This window comes from Ambystoma mexicanum, chromosome 8, assembly GCF_040938575.1.
Source record: "Ambystoma mexicanum isolate Mex_15411 chromosome 8, UKY_AmexF1_1, whole genome shotgun sequence".
NCBI classification, from domain to species: domain Eukaryota; kingdom Metazoa; phylum Chordata; class Amphibia; order Caudata; family Ambystomatidae; genus Ambystoma; species Ambystoma mexicanum.
This window is the reverse complement of record NC_090929.1, coordinates 843,900,724-843,928,473: the sequence shown is the minus strand read 5'-3', so window position 1 is coordinate 843,928,473 and position 27,750 is coordinate 843,900,724. Positions and strand designations below refer to the sequence as shown.

At 41.7% G+C, this 27,750-nt stretch overlaps 1 protein-coding gene across 2 annotated transcripts in view; it reads left to right on the top strand.

Annotated features, from left to right (window-relative positions):
* Positions 1–27,750, top strand: part of SLC29A3 (solute carrier family 29 member 3) — a 401,717-nt gene that overhangs the window by 307,970 nt on the left and 65,997 nt on the right. The gene's annotated exons all lie outside the window — the stretch shown is intronic.

Here is a 27,750-nt window from a genome sequence, read left to right as displayed (position 1 = left end):
TATTTTAACACTTCCATACAGTTGTTGCATCTTTTTCCACTTGTTTTTGCATCCGTCGACCTCTGCGAACATGACATCATAGCAGACCTTCTGGACAGTGCCACTTGACCATGCGCTCGCGACATGAAGACCTGTCCGCGAACCCATCCGCACTTTGCGATCACGGACAGTTCGGAACTGCATTTTCTACTGCTCTAGGAACTTTCAAGCTCCAAATGTACCCTTGCACGGCTCCTACACATATACTTACTCATTATCCATTAAAAATCTAGTACAAAGCACATACTTGGAAGAATATTAGCAAAAGTGCTATTTATCTTAAAAGTGACACCAGCTATTGCCATACTTCCTCCCCAAGAGCCACCACCAACACCAGCTGGAGGACCAACACAACAAGAAAAGCGCAGTACTTCCAAAGACGACGAAGAGGACCAAAAACATGAGGTTGAGGAAGTGCCTACATCTAGCACCCAGAGTGAATCATGGGTGTGGCAGTTCTTTACCACTGTTGGGAATGTACCAAAGGCGAAAGCTCCCAAAGTGAAATGCACCGGCCCACCTCCATGCACCCCCATACCAAATCCAACTACTGCAATGCTCTCAGAAATGCTGTTCCTTTCTTAGCAAGTAGTAGGCTGTTTTCCTCCACCACATCTTCCTCAACCAATACTGCAATCCCACAGCCTACTTCTGTGGGAGTCAAAATCCCACCAGCTACCTTTACAAGCAATAAAACAGGCTGTTGATCCATATCTTTCGAAGACAACATTTCTCTATATATATTGCAACACAGCACTCTGCAGAGGGAAGGAGTCTCTAAGTGCTTTTGAAGCTGTTATCAAGGAGCATGAGAAACACTGCCCCCTACCATAGAAGTAACACCCGCAACCCTATCCACCTGCCCCTCCATATTAGTGCTTGGTGCCTCTTCCTTCATTCCCCCCCCCCCTTGCATTCTAACCTCTCCTTCAAAAAATAATAATACATTAAAAAAAAACAAAAGAAAGGTTCCCTTAGGAACCATCTTTCACAGTTAAAAAGAAAAATCTTATAGACTCCATCTACTTTACATTTCTCAGTAAAGTACATAGACTCAATCAGATTTTCCAACATTCCCATTAGCATTTTGTGTTCTGCTAATGGGAATAATGTCGCATTCATCCCCCATTCCAGGTACTGGAACGGGGGATAACGGCCCAGAAGCCCAAGTTATCGGCCCAAGTGAAGCGAGGGTGGATAATGAGGGCTCGGACCGTTATCCCCTGTTCCAGCCCCTGCAATGGGGGATGAAGGCCATTAGCACCCCAGGTTCCCAAAGTGGAAACATGAGGTGCTAGAAAAAAAACGTTTCTTCCTACACCGGGATGCCTGCGGCTTTCCGCTGTAGGAAGGAAAATCCTTTTCCAAGATGGCCACAATGGAAAGGGAAGGTGGGGCTCCATACAGAGCCCCTCTTCCCGTTCCAAGGCAGCCTGCAGAATGCAACGAGAGAACCCTATGACCAAATTACTACAATTACATTTTTTTCCCTTTCAAACCTATCCCACTTTCGAATAACTTTACCATATAGCCGGTCCCAGGTGGGCATGGCCACTTTAGCCCCATTTGTCATCCCTTGTGGTCATGGCCAGTAGCCATATTGTCCGTGTCATGATCTTATGCCATGACCAAGACAATCTGGCCACTGCCCATGGCCACAGGAGTATATCACTATTTTTTGTACCTACATTATGACTCTTGTCAAAAAATAAAATATGGGCACATTTGCAGAACTATGCTTTAAGGTCCTTGCCAATGCTCCTTACACGATTGTGCTGGAAATCCGCCCATGTGTTATATTTTCAAAAGTGTCAAAATGTATGTGCATAAAATAGTCATATAACTTAGCCCCACTTGACAAAATCCATTCAGATTTTACACAATCATTCACGGGTTGGTCTATAATAACTTCTGATGTTTGTCCAAATTTCGTAGAACAGCAAAAAAGTTATAAACCATCTAAAAATGTAGAGAGCCCCCTCTAATTTAGCTCCCTCTTGACAAAACCCCACCAAAGTTCACATTTGTGTAGATTTGTCAAATGTCACCACATTTATAAGCCTTTACAATATTTTGGGACCCCCCTCTAATTGTATTCCCTCTTGACAAAACAGCTGCATTCAGAATCGGGTCTAGAATACAATTCCAGACTTTCATGCAGTTTCATTGAGTGGCGCCAAAGTTATAAGCCATCCAACAACTGCTTTTCACCAACCCTGTAATGCAGAAATAGGCATAGATGCCCCCGAACGTCTAAAGTGTCAGCGAACATCACAGGACTGTATCCAAACATCCTGACTATTTGCGGACTTCGGGGATAAAAAACACCTTTTTCTTTGGCTTCTTACGGCCATATCCCATCCTCATCACCCCATAACTCCCCAGAGATTGTTTGATGAGTTTGACAAGTGCAATGTTGTTTTTTTATGTTTTACCACAATGTTCGCTGACACCGGCAGCTGTCCGTGAATCCAACATGGCGGGCGTTAACAAAAATCGGACACACAATCCAATCAGTGGGCGCGGACCGAACAGCGAAGTGAGTCCACGGACCGGACCCAGATATGACAAGTTTTATTTCAAAACTACTGGATGGATTTACACCAAATTTGCAAAAGCACGCTTTCGGGACCAAGCTGCCGCTCCTGCCGCGACTTTGGTGAAAATCCATCCAGCAGTTTGGGCTGTAGGCGTGAGCATATTTTATTTTCCATTGCATCTATGGAAGAAAAAAATACATTGGGACCCTCTCGATAACTTTGCCTGCTCTTGATGAAACCTCACCAAACATGCCAGAATAATTCAGACGGAGCCATATATGTTTTCCTATGGGTTGAGCAACTTAACCATAACTACAAGTCCGCTACCGCAGGCCCTGTAAAAAATAAATATATATATATATATATATATATATATATATATATATATATATATATATATATTCAGTGAAAAAACGTTGTTAAAGGGACGTTATGGTTCCAAATAAAACTGAAAAACCCTTGAAATTCGCGAGTTATGGTAAGCTAAGCAACCATAACTCGTGCCACCACCGTGCACTGCTAAGCCTAACACCCAGGACATCAAAGATGACATCACATGTCTGGCTCCCCCTTTTTTCCTTTACTGACATATCTAAGCCATTTGGTTTTCTTCAGTAACAGTCAGGAATTAAAAGTGGAAAAGGTAGTATATTTGTAGACTTATCCTTCAATTATGTTCTTACAATAATTCCCTTAGGGTCCAGTCATATCATATGAAACAAATACATAGCGGAAGACACAAGCTTGAAAGACAGCAATCCTTTCTGTGCATTAAAATAATCAGTAGAGTTGTCAGCACTTTCTGATAGTTCTGTTTTTTATTACTGTACTTTCCCTGTATATGCTCCTATTTTTATATCTTGTATTCACACTACTTTCCTTAGAGTCCAGGCACATCATGTGATTATATATATATACATAGGGTAAGTAGCAGCTTTGAAACAGAGCAATCATTTCTCTGCATAAAGGTAATCAGTTAGGTTATGAACACTTTTTGCTACTACTGCTATTTTTTTTCTTACTTCAATTTCCTTGTATATACTCATATTTGTATGTGGTGTTCTCTCTTTGTGTTTTGTCTGTAATAATGCAATTATGTAGTAAGTGGGTTTTATTATCTACTTATCACATGTTTCACAGTATGCAAAAGTCTAATAAGAAAACAGTTATCATTTCACTATTCAACATGGCAAGCTTATGAATATTGCACCTCCATCATGGATGCTGCACACAATGCCTATGTTTCTACATGAGCACCTTAGTATACTGGATGGACTAATTAGCACTTGATATTTATTACAATGATCTTGACACTTTTATTAACATTACAATAAGAAACCCTTGTACAGACTTTTCATGAAAGATAAATGCACATGTGATGTCATCAGTGATGTCCTCAATGACATTTGTGATGTCATCTTTGATGTCCTGTGTGTTAGTCTTAGCAGTGCACGGTGGTGGCGCGAGTTATGGTTGCTTAGCTTACCATAACCGACGAATTTCAAGGGTTTTTCAATTTTACTTGGAACCATAACGTCCCTTTAACAAAGTTTTTTTCACTGAATTTCATATGTTTTTAGTAGTGCAACCTAATCATAACATCCCTTTAACAAAGTTTTTTCACTGAATTTCATAGGTTTTTAGTAGTGCAACTTAACAATAATAACTTTATGTACATGTAATATGGAACATACTGAACCTCTTCTACTGAACTTGATGTCCGCAAACTCTTTTAATGTCCGCGGACATGTTCGGAGAACAGTACCACTACCTAAAAACTCTGGGAGGATATGTTTGATTTTTATATCATAACATAGGAACATTTAACAAATTCAAAAAGCAGGACACATACACATTATATGTAGTAATACATAAGAAATGTAAGCCATATATGTAACACACTAACCATTCATTTAAATACAATATGTTCTAAAATGGAATATACCAGAAGAAGATAAATTGGCTTCCAACATAATTACTTCACAGACACTACAGAACTAAGAACAAGACCAGACCTACAGAGTACTTTGAACATATCTTACCTGAAATAGTAAATGTACTTCATTTTACTCATATATTTATAAACTTTCTGTATTAGATTAAAAAAAATGTATTATCTTTTTTTTCTCACAGAAATGTCTAGTACTCTGAAATGGCTATAGGAGCATTTCCCACATGAGAAAATGTCACAAGATAGTGAAACTAATGGTAAACACTTTACAATATAAACCATTTAATTATTATTTTATATACATTTAATATATATATATTTCTGAGGCTTGTGGAATCTGCTTAGATCACATGCTGTGCATAGGCCGACATCTAGTGGAAGCTGCGGAGTATTACAGTTTATTTTTTCGAAAGTCGAAAATGGGCGTCAACACAGGCGTGCCAGTAATACTATCCCTAGTGTGACGTCCACTGTACCCAAGATCCCTCACGCGTGTAGGATCCTCAGATTGTTTTTTTCCGCCATACTGGTCGGAAGCATCTTGCGGAGTTCCCTGGCCTTAGCCATACTTTTGCTGTTATTATAATTATAATTCTTATTCATTCCCTTCCCCACCTCAACGTCGACCCTCGACCTCGACGACGGCTGGAGAAGTCATCGACCGTCGACTGCTGCACGACGGATCTGGGCCTCGGAAGGCCGCTGGCCTCGGCCCGGGCCTAGTAGGCCGCTGGCCTCGGCCCTTACAAGTAGGGAGAGTGGGGGGTGGTACATACTCTTCACTCTTGATATATAGTTACATTTTATATATTCCTACACTTAGCAGCCCGCTGCCTTAAGGTGCGTATGGAGGGTACCCCTTTTCAATTCTGCCCCAAGTGCAATCGCAAATACCCTTGGGTCGACAGGCACGCCACGTGCAATCTCTGCTTGCCGAGGGATCACCCCGAAGCGAACTGCAGAGCGTGTAGTAGGTTTAAACCTAAGACACTTAAGGACCGTTCGACAAAGCGTTGGGCCCACCACGCCAGGCAGGAGGCCATGGCAGCGGAGGGCGCCTTCAGCGATGGCAGCGACGCCGTACTTTCGGACGCGCTCCAAGATACCGAGACCGCGGTTAACACCAGTGAGGCCCCATGCCCGAAGCACACAGATACCTCTCCAGACCCTCGGCGCCAGGCGTCGAAAGTCTCTGGGGCCTCCAAGGGACAGGGAAAACATTTTTCCACGCACGGGGAGGGGGGGAAACAGCGGAAAGCACAGCCTTCCACTCCTGTAAAGCCATCCTCTCACCCTAGGCAGACAAGCAAACACAAGTCTACCCTTGAAAAGTCCCATAAATCATCACCTACTAAAGTAATACCCTGTTCCAGGGAATGGTCCAGTGAAGACATAGACAGGGTTATGTCTAGGATGTCTTCCTTGGCTGATTTTTATGATAAGAACTCAGAACATTTTCTTTCATATAACCCTCAAGGGGCCACACCTTCAGGCTCCTCCGATCCTATCCCGCTAAGTAAAAAGCCCCGGTTCGAAAGACCTGAACCCTTCGAGGTTCAGCCTTACTCCACTCCATATTCTACTCCACTCCCCAGTTACCAGGGACAAGTTTTCCCTGAAGAGGACCAGGAGTTTGAAATTATGGAAGAACAAACCGGGACAGATTACTATGCAGAGGATGAGGACCTGGAGGAGGGAGAAGATGAGCAGGAAATTTACAGAGTAGATTCCCCAGTACAAAGCGAAGCCCCAGTTACCGACTCTCCAGTTGATAACCAGCCCCTCCTTAACGAGGTTCTCGCTCGAGCAGCGGAACATTTCCACATCGACACCCACGGTGTACAAGAGGAAAGGGACTTCGCGGAGGAGTTTGTAGGAGAGAGGAGACCGGTCGCTCAGACCATCCCTATCCTCAAATCCATCCAACGAAGAATAGATCCTTCCCTGGTGAATCCTAACCTCACCAGAGCTGTCAACCCCAGAATTGAAAAGATTTTCCGGGCAGCCCAGTCTGACCCTCTGTATATAAGGGGACATCTTAAACCAGATTCCCTAGTGGTTACCAACACTAGAAAAAGGGCTGGCACGCCCTTATCTTCATCAGAAGCTCCTCCCGACAAGGAGAGCAAAAAACTTTACGGGTTTGGCAGGAAGGTAGCCTCAACGTCCGCCTACCAAGCAAGGATTGCGAATTCCACCACCCTGTTGGCTAGTTACAACTGCCATCAATGGGAAGAAGTCGCGGCGCTCATTGCCTCTGCTCCAGAACCGTTAAAGGGCCAGCTGGCTCGGATCTCGGCAGAGGGGAGTGTCGTGTCTGGTTGCATTTTAAAAGCAACTTTCGACGCCGCTGACAGCGCAGGGAGATTGATAGCAGAAGGTACTGTTATCAAGAGACATGCGTGGTTACGGCAGTCGGGATTCAAGACAGAAACCCAGGCTTCTTTAATAGACAAGCCAGTGGAACCCGACCTATTGTTTGGGAAAGCGGTCGAAGACGCACTTAAAAATGCCAAAGATGAATATGAGACTCTCAAATCCCTTGGCCAGCTTACCAACAAACCCCCTAACCAGAGGGGGAACAGTAATTTTCGTCGCCCACGCGGCCAAAATTCACAAAGAGGCAACTATGCCCAGGGACAGGGTACACAATGGAATAACAACCAGCAGTCTACCCAGAGTTACGGCAGGGGTAACAAGAGAGGTCGTGGAAGAGGCAGAGGCAGCCCCAACAAGGGAGGTGGCACGCCTCCACCAAAACAGTGACGCTCAGTTCAGGGTCCCTTGTCACGCAACCCCAGTAGGGGGACGCATTTCCACCTTCACCCAGGCTTGGGAAGGGATCACCTCAGACAGATGGGTGCTGTCAACAGTATCCGCAGGATATTGTATAGAACTACTGCAGCGTCCCCGGAACCATCCTCCACGACAAAGAGTGCACTCCCTAGAGCATCAAAGGATCCTTCTCGAGGAGATCGCCATTCTGCTAGAAAAGGACGCGATAGAACTCGTCCCAGGACACCAGGTAAACAAGGGTATCTATTCAACTTACTTCCTTGTGCCAAAGAAAGATTTGACAATGCGCCCAGTATTGGACTTACGGCCTGCCAACAAGTATGTCAAGCCCCAAAAATTCCGTATGACCATGCTACAAGAGGTAATCCCCCTCCTAAAAAAGGGGGATTACATGGCAACCTTGGATATGAAAGATGCTTATTTTCATATTTCCATGCTCCCAGCGCACAGAAAGTACTTGCGCTTCAAGGTGGACAGTCGCCACTACCAATTCAAGGTACTGCCCTTCGGGATAGCTTCAGCACCAAGGGTATTCACCAAGGTACTGGCGGTGGCGGCTGCACACCTACGCAGGGAGGCAATCCCGGTGTACCCTTATCTGGACGACTGGCTCATAACGGGGGAAACCCCAGGAATTTGCAGGTCAAACATTCAGAGGACTATCGACCTCCTCCACGAATTAGGCTTCTCTATCAACGAGAAAAAGTCAAGTCTGGTGCCAAGCACCTCAAAACAGTTTCTAGGAGCTATCCTAGATACTCAGAAAGGATTGACCTTCCCTTCGGAAGAGAGAATTCGGAATATACTTCTGCAAATTCCGCATTATCAGTCAGGTCAACAGATAACAGTACGCAAAGCTATGCGGTTACTGGGCATGATGGCGTCATGCATTTACCTGGTCCCCCACGCGCGTCTGCGCATGCGTCCCATGCAGGAATGGTTGGCGAAACAGTGGTCTCAGGCAAGTGGTCAGTGGGACGATCTAGTGGTCGTTTCGCCAACACTCGTACAGAGCCTACACTGGTGGACAAGAGAGAATCTCGCAAAGGGGAAACCCTTTTACGATCCCGAAGTACAAGCCGTGGTGACTACAGATGCATGCCTGACTGGGTGGGGAGCTCACCATCTCCACCACACAGCTCAGGGTCTCTGGTCTCACTCAGTAGCCAAGAACCACATCAATCTGCTAGAGCTTCTGGCAGTATTCCGAGCGCTAAAGGCGTTCGAGCCCCATCTACTGAACTTGTCGGTGCAGATCAGGACGGACAGCACGACAGCCATGTTCTATCTGAACAAGCAAGGGGGGACTCGTTCGCCAAATCTGTCCAAGCTTGCCCAGAAAATATGGATATGGGCACTCAGACGGAACATCTTCCTGTCATCGCAACATGTTCCAGGGGAGCTCAATTCCCTAGCGGATGCTCTAAGCAGAGACTCCCTCCCAGAAGAACACGAATGGGTCCTTCACAGAGACGTAGTAGAAGATCTCTTCTCTCAGTGGGGTTTCCCCACTATAGACCTATTCGCCACAAGCGAAAACAAACAATGCCCAGGATTTGCATCCAGGTTCCCCCAGCCGGACTCCCAAGGGAATGCCCTGTGGATGAACTGGTCAGGGATGTTTGCGTACGCTTTTCCACCAACTCCTCTCATCAGGAAGGTGGTGTACAAGATGAACAAGGAATCGATGACGCTCATCCTAGTTGCTCCCATGTGGGCGAGACAACCATGGTTTCCACACCTACGCAGGATGGCGGTGTGCGAGCCCATCAGACTCCCAGCCTGGTACAACCTACTGTCCCAGCAACAGGGTCAAACAGTGCATCAGGAACCCAACTCTATGAACCTAGCAGCATGGCTCCTGAAGTCATAGAGTTTGGACATCTCAAATTACCACAGAGGTGTATGGACATTCTAAAGGAGTCCAGGAAACCAAATACAAGGCACTGTTACTTTGATAAGTGGAAAAGATTCGTTATCTGGTGCCAGAATAAACAAATCAACCCGGTTGATTGCACTCCTTCCAACGTTGTGACATACATGCTCCACCTGCTGGATGCAGGGTTGGTTTTTAACTCGCTGAAAGTACACCTGGCAGCCCTCTCGGCTTACACCACATCCCATAACAAGGTCTCGTGGTGGAAAGTACCAGTGGTTAAAGCCTTCATGGAAGGAGTAAAGAGACTTCACCCTCCTATTTCGAACCCACCGCCAGGATGGGACCTCAACGTGGTGCTAACTAAGCTCATGGGACCCCCATTCGAACCCATGCATAAAAGTAGTCTCAAACACCTGACTTATAAAACGGCCTTCTTAGTAGCCATTACCTCCATAAGAAGGGTCAGTGAAATTCAGGCTCTGTCAGTGCAGGATCCTTTCTTTACTATCCACAAGGACAAACTGGTTTTACGCACACACCCTAGGTTCTCACCTAAATTCATATCCAAGTTCCATGTAAACCAGTCCATCGAGCTTCCGGCTTTCTTCCAAAACCCGCAAAGCTCGGCTGAGGTGAAACTACACACCCTAGATGTGCGTAGGGCGGTCCTATACTATGTAAATAAAACCAGACGGCTAAGGAAAACAGATCAACTGTTTGTCTCCGTAGCTACAGGCAGAGAGGGGGATCGCGTCTCTAAGGGCGCTATCTCGAAGTGGATTATCAACTGTATACAGCTGTGTTACTCTCTTTCTGGAAAGACTCTGCCTTTTACGCCAAGGGCCCACTCTACTAGAGGCATTGGTGCCACTCTGGCTTTCATTGCAAATGTTCCCCTCGACACCATTTGCAAAGCAGCTACTTGGAGCTCTATTCACACTTTTACTCAGCATTACTGCATTGACACTCATTCCAAGACAGATACACAAGTGGGACAAGCGGTTCTAAGACACCTGTTTGCTCATGACCCTTCTCACATCCCACCTCCTTCTTCTGGTACTGCTCGCTAATCTATGCACAGCATGTGATCTAAGCAGATTCCACAAGCCTCAGAAGGGATACATTACTCACCGTAATCGTATTTCTGATGCTTGTATCTGCTTAGATTCACATGCGACCCACCCTTCCTCCCCTCCGAGAGAAGGCGCATGATTACTTGTAGTCTTACCTTTCTGTCTATCTGCTTGGATTATCTGTACTCACGCTACTCCTCATGCTTCCTCATGTCAGAAAAAATACAATCTGAGGATCCTACACGCGTGAGGGATCTTGGGTACAGTGGATGTCACACTAGGGATAGTATTACTGGCACGCCTGTGTTGACGCCCATTTTCGACTTTCGAAAAACAAACTGTAATACTCCGCAGCTTCCACTAGATGTCGGCCTATGCACAGCATGTGAATCTAAGCAGATACAAGCATCAGAAATACGATTACGGTGAGTAATGTATCCCATATATATATATATATATATATATATATATATATATAATTTTTTTTTTTTGTACAGAGCATACCAAAATAGAAAATACCTCTGAAGAAACTGTTATGGATAACACGCTTGACAGCATAAAAGAAAAAATGGATTTATTGTTGACCAATTTTAATAATTTGAAAACTCTTGTTGAAGATCATTTAAAAACAAAAACCTCATACCATTGCCCCACATGTACTTGTCCCCCTCACCTTTTCCCAGTCAATTATCCCCAAAACCTCTCCATAACCCAATACGTTTTGATGAGACTTCCATCCCTTCTTCACCTGATACCAATCATGTTGAAACCCCTAATTCTCCTGTTTTTGTTTCCGTTTCTGCCTCACCTTCTGTCATAAATTATTAATATATGTTAAATAAAGTTACATTTTTATATTGTGTTGTAATAAGTTTCCGTTTAAAAAAAAAAAAACAATGTAGGTGTCCGCAGACAGCGCGGGTGTTCTGAAATGTTCGTAAATAAACAAAAATGGAGGTGTCCTGAAGAACACTATACCTGTCCGTACTGTTCGCTAGCAAGTTGAAACTGTTCTGGAACACACGCGGTGTCCACAGATGTTTGTTTGTGTGACGCACTTTTAATTCAGGACCCGAACAGTGTCCGTAGAACATCAACGTGCATGCGCAAGCCAATGTCCGGGCATTTGGTGTCCTGCGGACAGGCGCTTCCTTCGCGGACATGTTCGCGAAGGGATCATGTGACCGCGCCCACGCTAATCGCGTGTTCTGAATGCGGACATTGTTCGTGTCCCCGAACAATTTAAAAGTACATTTTCAAGTAATCCACAATATTTTTCAATAAAAACTCACCATAGCACAAGTCCCACATACTAATCATGAGTTTCTACATAATTTCTGAAACTTTTTGAACCTTTTTTCGTCTTCGATCTGTCCGCGGACAGCGCGCATGTCCGCGAACCGTTTACAAGCACCCCTATAAAAGACCACGCCCTAGAGCTGATTCTCATTGTGTTTCTGGCTATTCTTCAGAGCACAGCTATTTTTCCTGCAACTTGCAGATTACACCATCGAGATGGCATCCCTGGCTGCACTACTGCCACCTGGTGCTGCACCTGCTTCAGCACCACCCCCAGCCCCTCCACCACCACCACCACCACCTTCCCAAGGGCCTGAAGAGGGGAACAGGAGTGAGGATGCAGAGGAGGAAGAATAGGATGACGAGAATGAGGTAGAAGAAATCCCTACTACCCGCACTAGGCCATTCATGGGAATGGTCCTAAGGCTCGTGCAAACCGTGTCACCTGCAATGAGTGCAAAATGATACTCACTCACAGGAGGCACGGTTCATACAGCTTTGGGACCACTACCATGAAGCGACACCTGAGGTAATTTCACTCTGGGGCTATTCGCAAGGTTGTACCTTGCGAAGAACTTAGTAGGTTGATTTCCTCTACTTCATCCTCCGTTTCTGATCCTGTCACCACAAGAACCACCTCTGTGGGACAGCGTCTACCTCAAGCTGCCTCAAAGGCCATACAGAATTCTGATGACCCTTACCTTTCGAGGGTCACAGTTGTATGTATGTACTGTGACACAGTACTCTGCAGGGGGGAGCGACTTTGCAGTGCTTTTGAGACTATCGTCTCAGAGCACGAGAAGACCTGCTCACTACCCAAATAAAACCCACTCTACATCTTCCTCTCTCTGCTCGCCCTTTCTTATCCCTGTGGTTGGTGTCCCCCTCCTTTACCCTCCTCTCCTAGTGTGTTGTGTATAAAAAATAAATAAGGCTCTTTTCGAACCGCCTTTCACAGTTAAAAAATAGAAGTGAAAATAAATGAAGCAGGGCCCTTTGTATTTTTAGAAGTCTGCGGACAGTCCGCGAACATCTAAAAAATTGGGTTGCTACCCAATCATAACCATTGCAATTTTCTCTGGGAGGAAGTGGTTGCTCTGAAAAGAGCCTTTGGGAGGTGTTTGTATGTCAAAAATTATAAATACTTAACACCTACTTCAAAATGGAAGCTGTAATTCTAATAAAGGTTGCAATGCATTTTGTACATTTCTCAGAAAAATCTGATTGCCAGCATAAGTAAAATGGACTCCATCTTTGCGAAAAATATATGTACTACGAAACATAATATTTTCATTCTGAAAAGAGGACAGGCCAAAATCTCTTAGAAAGGCACCAACAGCCTTATTGACATTGCGCCTTGCTTTTTCCATTTGTGGACCAAATGAAGAAGAACAAAGCCACATTTGTCTGTACGCAATCCGTGAAAATATTACTTGAGAATTAGGAAACATGTCCACAACCTTCCCAAGTCCTTCTTTCATAGCAAATTGCAAAGAAATTCCAGACACATGTCCTAAACTGTTCCCTCCACAATGAATTACAATTATGTCTGGATGTTGCTCTGTCTCCAAAGTAGCACAGAGAGGTAGCAAGTCCAACCACTTAATTTCACATACTCCATACCAATGTACTTCCACATGTGGAAATCTAAGATCTACAGCTACTCCACAGCTTTCTGCATGCACCTTCAACCAATGTATCCACAAATTTCTCAAAATGCAAACATTCTGTTTTTCGAAATACACAGCCATAGCTATCTGTTGTTCTCTTAGCAAAAAGAGTATCTGAGGAACTCTCTCCTGGCACAACACACCCACTAAACTTTCCTGACCAATCCCTTTCAGTGATCATTCTCATTTGCATGACTTTTGAACCCAAAAATCCCCGGATGTAACACCCGATGTCCGCAAACTGCCACCATGTCCGCGGACATATCGTAACATGAACAGCCCTTCTACCATTTCCAGTTCAGTCTCTATGCCATTCCCTCATTGGATGTAGCTAAGAAGTCACATGACCATCCACCAATCACATTCAAGACCTCTACATCTAACTGCATCATCATAGATCAGCACTGCAAATGTATTGTGAATCTCTCTGAGTACAAGGGTCATATCATTGGCAAGCACCATCTACAAGAAATACTGTACAAGTCTCCAAGATTTCCACTTGCAGCTCCATGCATATCCATATGCATGAACACAAACTACAGGTATGCATATTTTCTGTACAGTACATGAACACATTTTCAAACTGACTAAATATTTTTTTAATTTCTTTATTTATTTAATTACTTTAATTTAAGCATGACATTGATGCACTATTACCTGGAAGAGCTTAGTTATAGAAATAGTGGTATTCAGTGTTACATTATGAATTTCACAAGACATAGTTAAGATATTTTGTTTGCTACAGTTAGTCATTGCAATGCAATTTGTTCATTAAGAACATATCATATGTATTGAACTGGTGCGACATATCTTATGTAATAGTTTTGAGGAAGGCGGTGAGGATTTCAATTAAATCGATGTCTAAATTAAAAACAGTGCTATATACAAACAAAATGACTAATTTGTTTCTTTTACAATTGCAGTGAAGACCATTCTCCTGAAAAGAAGCAGCCAAATTTGAAGAACTAAGAAGTAACCTGTTCATTTTAGAAAAAAAGTAAGTAGAATATCACCATAATATTTGTATTATTACTGAAACACACTGTAAAGTTAATTCATGCTATTTCTGTGCCTAAAAATAGAGATTTTGCACCATTCTGTCCAAAAATCCCCATGTCTTAAACAGCAATTTACAGCCAGAATGGCCCACAAATTCCTAGTTTTGGACACACAAATTACCCAACTCAACTGCTAGAATTTTGATATTATAGAACAAACAACTGTTTTAACTGTATACATTAGATTTACTATTTGTACTTCTCCACGCCACTAGCTTACTTTTTTCTGTCATCTAAACCCCAGTTTAGTAGCACATAAATTCAAGAATACCCATCCCTACTAGTTGTAGTTCCCAATGCACAATCAACACCATTACATACATCTTTATCATCTTACTCAAACACTCATGCAGACAGCACACATACATTGCAGAACACCCCAACCCATACCTTCCTTAATTTTTTCAACAGACCCCAAAGAATGCCTACCAAAAGTCAAGTCCGTAGAAAGCAACGCAAAAGTAGAGCAAATGAAAATAAGTGTCCAACATAAGCATCCATCTCTAGCAGAATTTGTAAAAAAAAAAAGTTGAAACAAAACAGGTAATAGTCATTTAGTGAAACAAAAGAAGTTTCAAGTACAAAAACTTTGCCTCCTCTATCAAAATGTAAAACAAACCAAAAAACAATTAACAGAAAATCAGCTATCACTACAGATAAAACTGCTTCTTTAAATTCTGATATAATGCAAAGTAAGCATACCAAGAAAAGTATTTTACCCAAAATGTACCGTTGCAAAGTCCTTCAAAATCTTATAAAAACAGGAGAGAAATCTGGTTCAATGCTTAAAACCTATCGTAGAAAATTAATCTTAGAAGTGTTCATAGACAGTGCAATTATTCTCAAAAGAAAGTTATTTATGTTAGTGTTAAACAAAATTAAACCACTAACAAAACTAAGAACTAAATTACAAAAAAGACTTTGCAATGATGGAAATGTCAACAGAAAGAACTTCTTAAGTATCTGCGGAGGTGAATGGAATCACACTACGAACACAGAACCATACTTTAATGAAGAAGCGTACAAACAAAAGCAAACAAATACAATTGCCATACACAGCAGTGGTCGAGGTTATGAAAAAGTGAATAATACCATAATGGAACACAAAGTAATACTTACAAAAATATGCCCTGAAAACTTAGAATTACCCCTCCATTCAACCGAATAAGAACATCTAGTGTACAAATGGCCATGCACGTCAATGTGTAACATTCCCAAACAATTTTTCAAGTCTTTACGCCAATTCCTCAATCAATATGTAAAAACCAAAGACAAAATCAAAATTAAACTACTGCAAAATATGGATACCTGTCCAGTGTGCAAGTACACAGGACTACAAGGACATTCATTGGCCTGCATTACAGGACCTACTTGTAAAACCACCTTCCATGATATCAAAAGGATATCAACACATCATTCAACTATAAGAAATCTAGTCTGTACTATGCTAAAAGTCCTGCTTTAGCACTAGAAAATTTAAATAACATTCTTCTACACGGTACAGCAATATACCTACTTGAAGAAATTGACTATATCCAGAAAAAATATTTTGGAAGTGAAAGCCACTTACAGAATGAAATAGCTTTTAACCAAATTAGCAACAATTCTACACATGGAAACCTTTTACTAAACACATACAAAAAATAAATAATACAATTTAAAAGTACATCAGCTGAAGTACCAAACCATGTGTGTGTATGTTGCCGCAGAACTTTTTTATAAAAGTAACACAAAAACTGTAGACCTATCATACAAAATAGAAGACAATGGATATTCTAAATGGTTTGAATTAGCTCTTTACCTTGTAGCAGAAAACAAATACAAAATAACTGACCCCTTAATACTTTGCAGTTACTGCACTACAAAACTTGACAACAACCAAACTCCTTCACGTGCTATCACAAATAATTTGGAATGATACCCACTACCAAAACCCCTACAACAACTTTAATTTATATGAGAGCATCATAATTCAAATAGTGTACCCATTTCAAGCAATAATACGCCTTCAACTAAAAACAGCAAAATTACCTCCCTCTGAATTGGTAAAAGGCATTCGTGGAAAAGTAGTTTATTTACCATTAGATTTAAAAGAAAATGTGCATACTCTAGGAGTGCAACGTCCAATGCAGCAATCTTTATCTTAGTAAATGGAGTACCTACAAAAGACAAAAAAATATGGCAACAGCTGGTAGATTTACATAAAGTTAGACATGCCTTGCAATATCTTAAAGAGAAAAATGAATATTACAAAGAAATTAATATTGAAGAAAACTTGAAGGATACAACTGAAATAATTCAAGAAACACAAGAAGGTGGTCAATTTGAGCTCCTAGATCGTACTACAATAACAAATACTTTAGACCATTATACAATTCATCCTTTGCACTCTAATGACACCATAGAAGATGCACTGGAAACATAGTAAATGTGTCAAACAAAAGGATCATCAATCAGCATATGGGAAAAATGTATAGAAGCACGTGCTTTTCCTCTACTCTTTCCGACTGGCAAAGGAGGAAGGTACGATGATAGACCTATTCAAATATCAGCTTCAGAATACCGCTCATTACAGATGTATTCTGAAGATCCCAGATTTAGACAAAATGTGGAATACATATTCCACCTACTCTTTAAAAGTGAACTAGCAACTTTGTTACGGAGTTGCACACATATTAAAATCAGGATCACACTTTCAAAATATGACCGCTACACAATTATTACAAAAAGGGCAACAAAAGGATGAAGTTTTACAATCAAATATTACAATTCCATTAGCAAATATGCGTGGTACTAAAGAGTACTGGTTTCGACGTCATGGAGATGTACGTTGTATGATCAGCAACCTTGGCCCACCCACTTGGTTTGTTACATTAAGTTGTGCAGAATACGCATGGGAAGATTTACATGTTTTCCTACGCATATCAAACAAAAACAAAACAAACATAGATATACTAACACCTGAAGAACTTTGTTCTTTGGATCCTGTTAATATTTCAAGATATTTTCACCATCGCTTCATTGCTATGCTACATTTTATTTGTAATAAAACTGTTCCTCCCCTTGGAGAAGTGCAACACTTCTTTTGGAGAAAAGAATACCAAGCCAGAGGAGCACCACATATCCACATGCTTTTATGGATTAAAGATGCTCCTAAATTTGGTCAAGACAGTGATGCCACTGTTTTACAGTTTATTGAAAAATATGTCACTTGTGAAATTCCATCAGAAGCAACAAATAGTGATCTTCATGTACAAATTTTACAATTTCAAAGACACAAATGTGGAAAATATTGTCGTCGCAAATACAAAACCAAAAGGGAAATACTACACCAAATGCCGATTTGGTTTTCCTAGACCAGTTCCAAATACAGGTCAAGTGAACAACCTCATGTCTTCAGTTAGACATAGTGTTAAAGGTAAGTCACCTAAAAATACATATTACATAAAAAGAAAAGAAGAAGAAAAATATACCAATGATTATAATGCAATCATTGCCTACTTATAGAATGCAAACATAGATGTGCAGTACATTGCAGACAATTCTACTGCAGTTGCACAATATGTCACAGCATTCTTAACCAAAGCAGAAAAGACAGAGCTCCAAGACCTCTGGAATGACCTGTCATCAGATAAAACAGTGTCTCAGAAATTATAGAGCTTGGGCATAAAAATGCTCTCCCATATAGAATGTGGATCATATGAAGCAGCTGATCGTTTAACTGGTACAGCATTTTATGGTAAATCTGAAAATATAGTATGGCTAAAGTCTTGTTCCAGCTAAATCTAGAAAAAGAGTTCTAAAATCCTACGAAGATATAGAAACAATAGGGAAACATGATCCCAACAGTCCAGACATTTATAAAAAAAAATATTGGACACATACTACCCAAACAGAAGTAATACTTTGGAAACCATGTGTCTATACCACATAGCCCAAAACTACACATACAAAAATAATATAAAAACTGATGAAAAAAAGGGTAAATACAGAGTGCCAAACTTTGAAGGCAGCTTAGTTAAACTCACTAAACCAAATTTAATTAATCATATCAAATTGCCATTAAAGACTCCTCAACATAAAGAAGTATATTACATGTCCCTGCTACAACTCTTTAAACCATGGAGAAAAGAAGAAGAAATACTAGATAACTATGACTCGTATGAAGATGCTTTCAAAGCAAATGAAAGCACTATAACTGATGTAAACTTTACTCAGTACAAAACAATGTTGCGCAATGAACAGCAACACGAAGAAGAACTCCAGGCCCAACTAGATAAAGAAACTCCTGACAGTAGTCAACCTTCTGTAACAGGAAGCCAAGAACCACTGGAGAGAACCACTAATAATAAATGAGGCAGAATTAGCTATGATAGAAGTAGAAAACACCATGTGTCAGTATGAAGATAAAGAAGACTTAACTATACTACAATCAGAATTAAACAAAGAACAACGTAGCATTTTTCAAGAAGTAACAAAACAAATTGCACATGGTGTACAACATGAAAATAAATAATGTTCCTGCCATAATTATAAACCTATACTACTGTACGTCAGTGGTGAAGCTGGTTCTGGCAAAACATCCCTAATCAAAATCATCAGTAAGTTCCTTCAATAATTGACAAACAAACTGTCAGCTGTTGTCACTGCCCCCACAGGTTTAGCTGCCTACAACATAGGTGGTGTCACGTTGCACAGATTACTGCTATTGCCAGTAGAACACCAGAACAAATTAGACTATTGCAAACTTTCTGCAGAAGCTGCAATGGAACTACGCAGAGTATTGAAACAAAAGAAAATGCTACTAATAGATGAAGTGAGCATTGTCTCAAACCTAATGTTGGCTTTGATTCACCTCAGATTACAATAAGTACTCAAACTATAAAGAGCTCTTTGCAGGAAAACACATTATTGTTTTCAGAGATCTTCTTCAATTGACACCAGTAAAAGGTGAGCCTATTTTTAAAACATTGGGACACAAACTCTGCTGTAAAACTGTTGGCAGCATTGGAAATGTCAACCTTTGGCAATATTTCCAATACAGAGAATTAACAGAAAACATGCAGCAATCTGCAGATCTCACTTATGCCAACATCCTAAAAAGTATCAGAGTTGGTATGCTTTCTAAAGAAGCAGAAGCAATATTGAAAACCCGGCACATTAATGCACTTTATGGCGATAATGCATGTGCTACAGATCTTATGGAACAATTAGCCCACAAAAATGTCAATGCCAACTCTTGCAAGCTGTTTCAAATTCAATGAAATAATGTTAAGAAAAGAAATGCAACCAATAATGTAAATTAGCGCCACAGACAAACTAGATGTACATGGTATGACATGGTATGACACTACCTATGTGTGACCAAGCCACAACAAGACTAGATAGTTTAGAAAAATCAATCTCATACACAGCAGGCTTAGAAAAGATTAAAATTATCCTTAAATTGCAGAGTAATGCTTAAACGTAACCTTGACGTGGACCAAGGACTAGTTAATGGAGCACTGGGTACAGTTGTTGGCTTTCAAACATACCCACGTGACAACAAAATTCAGTTTGTCAATATTCCCTTTGACAAACTTTCCGAACTAAAAAGGATGGGACGCTGAACAGCTCGATTCCTTCTCTTCAAAGACATGTATGTACGCAGAGAACAATTTTCTCTAACCCTTGCACACGCAGTCACAATTCATAAATCACAAGGTCTTACCCTAGACAAAGCAATGATAGATATTGGTAACACACTCTTTAAAGAAGGCATGAGCTACGTAGCACTATCACGCTTACATACACTTGACGGTCTATTTCTAATCAACTTTGATGCAAGTAAACGCTGATATTCCTTGCATTTTAGAATACAATAGACTTCGCTCACTATACACACCCCATCTAAACAAATATTCTGTTCCACAAAAAGTAAAACGTTATAAAAGAAAAATAAATCAAAAAGAAATTCAACAGGATGTCACTGCAAATCCTCCAAAGAGAGTAAAAGAAACAAATACTTCATCAAGTACCACAAGCAAAAAAGAATCAATTAGGGAAAGTAAACCAGATACTTCTTCAAAGAAGGAAGACAAACTCCAAAAAAAGCAGTCAGATACAGAACTACCTGGTCCATTTAAACTCTCAAATATAGTTGGTGTAAATTGCTACGCAAATGTAGCAATGAATATTCCATTTCAATTACCACCAATTGTTGACAACATTTACTTACACAGTACAGACCCATTGTGTTTGAAAATGTTAGTACTTCACAGAAATGCAACAAACAATCCTGATGACACATATAGTGTTTATGGAATAAGACAACAATTGGACTACTGTGCTGGAATGGTGAAATTCACTATAAACTCACAGGAAGAGCCACCTGAATTTCTAATGTACTTACTACAAGTAGTGGAAAACAAAAACATACCTATAAATGAAATCTTCTAGATTTCATACATGTGGAAACATGCATGCACTCTCTGCAACAATGTGACACAAGAACAAATCCCCAATGAACGCTTTGTATATATATCAATACCTAATTGTGAATCCATTCCATTTCAGCAACTTGTACAAAATGCAAACCATGGTAGATTATGTTCCACCTGCAATTCGGATAATCGCTCCACATTACTAATACAAACACATAGTAAATACGTAATACTAATGCTTCTACGTTACAATGCAGATGGTACCAAAAACAACTGCAAGCTGACTGGATTCACACATGGTCAAATATCACTTGGTAAGAAAACCTTTACAACAATAGGTAAAATCTACCACGCAGCAGCCAATTCAGGGCACTACACTGCATATATAAAAAAGAAATGTGGATGGTTTCAATGTAATGATAATACCATTACTCTAAAGCAGAGATTACCAGCAAATCTTACAAACGCTTTTTTAATGTTCTTAAAACCAACATTTTATAACTAAACTGTACTTAAACCCTAAGTAAACTTGTAGTAAAATAATTTTAACTGTTAGAATATTCCAAAAGCTATCTAACTGCCCAAAGATTCTACAACAACTAATCAGATAAATGAATACCACTAAATAAGAGCAAAAAATAGACAGAATACGCCTTCTGGTATCTAACTGCTCCAAAATTTTATAATATCCAAACAAATAAATAATATGTTACTGCTCCAAAACAATAAAGTATAAAACATTAGCCAGAAACAACAAGTGAATACTGAAAACAAACAAACAAATAAACTGTAGCATAACAGAAAAAGGTATTTTTTTTTAATCCAACATTATTATTTTTTTCTCCCACAGACCCAATGATTATAGCAACGAACACAGAAACTGAGCAAATTGCACAGTACTCTGGTTTGTAATCTACTAAATATGAGGGTCCAAAAAAAAAATGTTGATTATACAATGTAATAAGTCATTACAACATTACAAAATACTAATACTAACATGCTATTTTCTTTTATCACAGAAATTAACAAGAAATACATGTACTCCAGTTACTAAACCAAACAGTAACTATATTATACACTCTATGCCCTGGCCACAACCATCGCAGCATATCACACCCATAGTATCTTATAACTTTGTTCCTTATAAATTTGTTTTTGACCCAAAGTTATAAGCAACTATAAGTGTGATATGCTGCGGTGGTTGTGGCCAGGGCATAGAGTGTTGGGTGCCTTATAACACTTTCAACTTGCCAGCGAACAATACGGACAGCGTCTTCAGGACACCCCCTAGGAACATTTCAGGACAACACAAGAGTTCTTAGAACACAATCAACTTGACAAAGAACACTATGGACAGCGTCCTCAGAACACCCCCATTTTGTTTATTTACAAACATTTGAGGAGACCGCGAGAGTTCTTAGAACATTTTCAACTTGCCATCGAACAATACGGACAGCATCTTCAGGGCACCCCCTACGAACATTTCAGGACAACGTGAGAGTTCTTGGAACATTTTCAACTTGTCAACGAACAATACGGACAGCTTCCTCAGAACACCCCCATTTTGTTTATTTACAAACATTTGAGGAGACCGCGAGAGTTCTTAGAACATTTTCAACTTGACAATGAACAATATGGACAGCGTCCTCAGGACACCCCCATTTTGTTTGCGAACATTTCAGGACACCGCAAGTGTTCTTAGAATAGTTTCAGCTTGCTTCCGAACAAAACTGACACATATGGAGTCCTCAGAACACCCCCCATTCTGTTTATTTAGAACATTTCAGAACACCGGTGATGTCTGCAGACAAATCCAACACAACAAGAACGTCTACCACATGAAAAACACAACTTTCAACCTATCTCATACTCTCCCACCCTCCCCAAACACTCCTACACACCAACACACTCTACTAAATACACATTTTGAACCAGGTTTCACCGCGCTGTCCGCGAATCCAAGATGGCGGGCGCCACTGAAAATCTGACGCGCTTCACGCTCCACACTGTCCAATCAGCGAACACGTCGCATGTCCGCGGACATGACGTAAGCCGATCGGCCAATCAGGACACTGTCCACAGAGCGAACAGGGAAGTGTGTCCGCGGACCGAACACAGATATCACTAATCTTTTATGACCCACTTTTTGGTCATTTTTAAAAAAACTACTGGACATATTTTCACCAAATCTGCAAAAGCACTCTTTCGGGACCAAGACGCTGCTCCTTGTCCAAATTTGGGGAAAATCCGTCCAGCGGTTTGGCCTGTCGGCGTAAGCAAAGTTTTTTTCCCATTCAGTCTATGGGGAAAAAAGAAATTTTGGGACCCCCCCCTATCGGGTGAGGGAGTGAATCCTCACCAAACTTTGCAAAAAAATTCAGAGTGGGTCATATACCTTTTTTGCAAAGTTTGGTGAGCAGTCATCCATGGGGAGCAAAGTTATAAGCCGCCCAAAATGTGCTCTTCCTATGGAAACAGCAACTTAACCATAACTACATAGCCACTACCGTGGCCATGTAATATATAATATTAATCACGCGGTAGCCGCCCTGTAGTTAGGGTTAAGTTGCTAAACCCATAGGGGGACCAGTTTTTGGGTGGCTTATAACTTCACTCCCCCTGGAGGAATCCTCACCAAAGTTTGCAAAAAAGTATATGGACCGCTCTGAATTCTTTTGCCAAGTTTGGTGAGGTTTCGTGCAGGGGGGCAAAGTTATAGGGGGTAGCCCAAAACATTTTTTTTCCAAAGAGTGCATGGAGAAAAACTTTGTGCACGCGTACAGCCTAAGCCGCTGTATGGATTTTCGCCAAATTTGCGGCAGTAGCAGTGGCTTGGTCCCGAAAGAGTGCTTTTGTAAATTTGGTGAAAATCTGTCCAATAGTTTTTTTTAAAACATGTAATATGTAGGTCACACAAAATTAGTGATATCTGGCTCTGCTTTGCTGTTCCGTTTCCCTATTCGCTCTGCAGTCATAACTCCGATTGGCCCGGAGGACGGCGTGTTATCAGCGGACTTACAACGTGCCCAGTGGTTGGCTAGAGGGATGCATAATGTGCGTCATAATTTTCGGAAACGCCCGCCTTGTATCGGAGGATAATGCGGCGGCGAAAGGGGCTCAAAAACTTGCTTTGCGGCATCGGGTGAGGGATTGAAAAATGGCTCATATGATGTATTTGTTTCGGTGGTAGAAGACCGTGGTGTGCGCGCAGTGTCTGGGAATAATATGGCAGTTCGCGACAGCTCCTCAGGCAAGTAGCTTCTGTGGTGACTGCAGGCAGCCTTCGTTATGGTAGGATAGGTCTTGAGGCGATCAGTTTCTGTGGTGACTGCAAGCAGACTTAATTGGGAAAGGGGAGTGGATTGCAGATGATATGAGGATGTTTGTATAGGGTGTATTATGCTCTGTTGTGTGTGGTAAGCCCCTAGAGTCTCGCGTTCATGGCAGAGGCCATGCACCCAAGAGTCTGCCCACCGGTTGCAAGTAGGTTTAATGTTGTTGCTTATGTGTGGTTTGTGAGCAGTGTACAGATTGTTGGTTGCATGGGTGGGGTGTGTTGTGATTGTGAACACGTACTACAGTGTTGGGTGCATGGCTGGAGTTGATGGAGAGAAAGAAGATTCAGCCTCGGAATCCTCCCGTCCCCTGCACACTATCAAATTGTGTGGGAAATACCCAGTACTAATTTTTTGAGTGTAAAACTGAGTTAATAAGAGTTGTTAACAGCAATTGGATAAACCAAATAATTCAAGGAACAAGAGTATTTTGTGAGAACAATGTAATTCCAAAATGAAGCAGAATTTTGTTTACAAAGGAAGAAACAATACAGCATCAAGAAAAACATCAAAGAATTAAAAAATGATGAAGTCCGTCTAAATCGGCAACGTGTTTCGAGGATATTTTCCCCTTCTTCTGGCCAATAATGGACTCTTCAAATAAAAAGAAAAACAGTAGTTCACTATCATGTGGTTCAATGATTAAATTTTACACATACATGAACATTTCTTATATAACATAAAGCATATTAGCAGTCTCTTAATTCGCCTATTATTACAGTGTCTGTTACCCTAGTGAATACAATTCAAAAGCAATTCTGTTCTTAGACTTCCTCATGTCCCAAATTGGGTGCTTAAACCAAACGTCATTAATCATGAGCTTTCCACATCTCTCTGGGCTGACTGTGATCTGGTCCATGAGTTTTCGCTTTAATAGCAATAAGTGAGTTGAAGTATATTAAGGGAACTAGTGAAGAACAGTAGTGATAGATAACATTACCATCAAGGAAGTCCAATCATGAATTAGATTGCGATGGTGAATATTTCAAGTGTAACTCAAAAACCAAAAGTGGCACTACAATGCCGTCCAATAATTTCAAATATGGTCATCCGTAGTTCCTCCCGATAAATAAAGGATACCCTAAATGGAACAGAGTGTTAAGAAAAAAGACAAGTCTATAACGGTATTCAACTATAAAGATGCTCAAGATTCCATAATTTAGGTACATGCCTACAGTAATTAAAAATGTGGACGGCACTAGTAGAGAAATGCCGTCTGACTGAACAATCTAATCCTCATAATAGCTTCTACCTCTATCTAGATAAATATTCCAAATAGTCAAGACAATAATCAATAACTGGAGAGATTGTGACCTAATCTCTGTCCGATTCCAGAACAATAAAAGATTTTACCTGTTTACATGATTCGATGCGTATTAATGGACGATGGCAATCAGTGCCGTGTTAATTCAAGAAGCAAAAAAGATGTTTGCGAATCAGATCGCTAACAAGCTTTACGGTACATGCCTGGGAAAAGAATAATTACAATAGCTTAGTCTCACTAAAGGTTACCGGCTATATATTTCTATGTTAGCTCCCTGATTATAAAAAGGATTTACCTGTTTTAAAGACTTGTAACGTTTTAATATAAAACGGCAGCCGATGCCGTGTTGATTCAAGAAACAAAGCCACTTGCCAAACAGATCGCCAGTAAGCGTTCCCGTACGTGCCTGAGAAGAGAAAATTGAGAATAACTCAGTGTCCCAAGAAAAACTACAGACATTGTAGCTAGCCTCTGATGGGTGCTCGATCAAGTACAAGCACGCGCATACCTGTAACACTGAGTGCGGTTCCTAGCGTGGTCTCTCCGATGGTCGGCGTCTACTTCCGCTGCCATGGAAACATGGCACGCCATCTTAGAAAGCTGTTAAGTAGTGCTTAATACTGGTGGTAGAAAGAGGACTTCACACTACAAGGCTCAGTGTCCACCATATTGCAAATGTTTGTTGTTTTACTGACGTATTGGTGAAATCAACATCGTGGAAATCAACCATATTATAAATGTACGTTGTTATACTAATGGCTGGGTAAAATCAATTTCGTGGTAATGTTCTAGCCACACTTATACCCAGTAATAGTTACTAGGGTGTTAGGAAAGATTTCATGATTGCAGGTAATTTTCCTTCCATGTGGCAACCCCTAAACTTTTTGCTGTTGTTTTCACCTTATTCCTGACTTTGCCAGAGAAGTGCAGCCTTCTGCCGCACTCCTCTGGGCTTTCGCTCCTTTTCTTACGGGGAAACTGACATGCCCTTAAGACAGTCAGTACCGGGGAACGCTGTTTCCCGTAGTTTCTTTTATCATGTTGCGGCTTTAGTGCAACATGACACAAGAGGGCACTGTAAGCTAAGTTACAGCTCTCTTGGGTCTCTAGCCTTCTACAGGCCCTAGATACTCTTTTAGGATGGTATTTTGATCGGTGCAAGTCATTCAGGGACTGGAATGGTGGCAGCGATCGTTTTGTTTATTTTGAGCTCCTTTTGGCGTTCTGAGCACGTTTTTCGCACTGAACCCAAAATGGTGGCCTGGCTCCCAAAATGGCCAGACCACGAGGCTCCTTTGTCCTGTCCACTGACCGTCTTGCTCCCTTCACCTTCCCCAGGTCGGGCGACCCGGGGCCTTCCTTATTTGGGCATGTACTTTCCCGCGAAACGTGGTTGCTTTCGCGGGCTTCTACATGTCGTTTGTGTGCCTCCAGGGTGTGGGCTGGGATGTCTGGTCCCAATACACATCCTGGGTGCCAGAGAGTCTAGGGTGGTGTGAATGCCTGGGACCACCGTGGTCCGTGATTGGTCCACGTATGGTATGTGTGTTGATGAGCGGATCTCCCATTGGCTCCCCTCCGTTTTGGCGCGAAGGGAACCGTGGATAAGAGGGGGCTGGAAACACCACTACCATGTCGATCTCCTGAGTTCTCACGAACGAAGGAATACAGGAGCCAAGTATCCTGCAACCAAGAGGCTGGACCGAGGAATCGCTGGTGACCCGCTGAAGGAATCCTCCTTTGCACTGCTGTCGTCCTGTGAAACCCTTTCCTCCTTGGATCGAACCAGAAGGCCTGTACTGGTGCTTCGACCTTTGGAATAGCAGGAACAGCTATTCCCGGCGACTTCATCATCTCCTGCCAAGTAAGCCTTCGGAAGTGTCTCTGGGCCATCCAGTTGACTGACCAGCTTACAAGGGAGTCCTGCTCTGTCACTGCCGCCAAGTTGTGTTGTATTTCGAGTCCTTGTCACTCTCCCACGCTTCGTACGCTTGGCGTCCCCAGGTCTGAAGGGAGGAGTGTACATTTGGCTTGAATACACACGGCCGCTCCGTTGTCCTGCTGCGGCAACAAACTGTGCTGGTTTCGTCGATTGGGACGTCTTTTTGCTCTACACGACTACGAGGCGTTCCCTGCTCTTCTGAACCTGCCAGCTGCTGAAACTAACGTGGAGAAGCCTGGGTCTGCTTGCTTCGGGGACCGGTGAGTAGTTTAGCTAGGATCTGGTCGCCCTCCTGCAGTATCCCATTGCTTTTCCCTGCTGTGTAAAAACAGCACCCTTTTGGCCGTACTCGCGCTCTGCTTCTGCCCGCTGTGGAGGCTGCGGTTGAGTTGCGGAACCTGTTCTCCTTCTGCTGTGCACTAACCCGAACTGCCTGACTTCCTCCGAAGAGCTTCCCCTTTTGCCCGTTGGCACCGGCGTGG